Source organism: Aphelocoma coerulescens, chromosome 1 (genome assembly GCF_041296385.1).
Source record: "Aphelocoma coerulescens isolate FSJ_1873_10779 chromosome 1, UR_Acoe_1.0, whole genome shotgun sequence".
In the NCBI taxonomy this organism is placed as follows: Eukaryota; Metazoa; Chordata; class Aves; order Passeriformes; family Corvidae; genus Aphelocoma; species Aphelocoma coerulescens.
This window is the reverse complement of record NC_091013.1, coordinates 109,663,585-109,664,900: the sequence shown is the minus strand read 5'-3', so window position 1 is coordinate 109,664,900 and position 1,316 is coordinate 109,663,585.

The following is a 1,316-nucleotide window of genomic DNA, read 5'->3' as shown; positions in this document are numbered from 1 at the left end:
TTCACTCAGAGGAAAAGGAAATACCCTGTGGCACACACAATTCTTCCCAGGGCCTTGTTCCTGTGCCATGCATGCTTCCGCTGCAAGGCTTGACAACATCAACCTTTTTCTCCCGTCAGCAGGGGAAATCCAGGAAAGAAAAACTGAACTGGGCACCTTAAAACATTGAAGTGTCATGCGACCACCACAGCACGGCCCCCAGCTGGACCTGTGCCCACTGTGTCACTCTGTGCTCTCTCTCCCCCTCACGTCCAGCACACCCACAGAGCGTGCACCCCCTCACATGTCACTCTTTTCTGACCTATTTCTTTTTCCAATTGTACTAGTTGTTGGAGTAAAGTAGATCAGCTTTATTTTCAAACATTCTGTTGTTTTTTGTAGTTTGTCGGTCTTGTAATTGTCTCAGCCATAATGCATGCAAAATTAAACTCTTCAGAACTTTCACAGTGTTAACAACTCAAGTTTCTAATTCTCTAGAAGTACCATTTTTTAGTGTGACAACACATGGTAAAGCATCCATCAAGTCAACAATTTCCTTACCAGCAGATGCCTCCACCAGTGCCTCCAAATTTATAGTTTTGTCCTTACCAGAATCAAGGTGCAAATGTTAAGACTGTACAGAGCGCTCCTGAATTGGCCATGCCACATTCAAGTGAATGTGAAAGGCAGCCAGTGATGAAAGAACCTCTGAAAGAATGAGAAAATGGTGAAGTTGTGACAATGACGCATGAAGTACCAAAGATAACAAAAAGAGACAAACAGAGCGTGGCTACAAGTCAAGAAAAAAACACGTTAATACTGGATAACTGGATTCATCTTTTCCTGTTTTCTATTTTGAGAGAAACTTTCATATCTTTGAACTTTATCAAAAAACGAATGTTCAAGATTCGTATTATTTTTTAAATGTATTATGCGTACAAAGCTACAGAATCACAGAATCTGCTGAGTTGAAAGGGAGCCATCAGGATCATCGAGTCCAGCTCCTGGTCTTGCACAGGACCATCTCCAAGAGTCACAGCCTGTGCCTGAGAGCGTTCTCCAAACCCTTCTTGAATTCAGTCAGCCTTAGTGCTGTGACCACTTCCCTGTGAGCCTGTTCCAGTGCCCAACCACCCTCTGGATGAAGAACCTTTTCCTGATATCCAGCCTAAACCTCCCCGAGTCAGCTTCAGGCCGCTCCCTCGGCTGCTGTCACAGGATCACCCACGAGGTGCCGGGGCTGGCGAACAGGACGGGGCCGGGAGGAGCTGCCCGGGGGAGGCTGAGGCGAGGCAGCGGCGGCAGCACCGCCCTCCCCTCCCCTTCCCTCCCCTTCC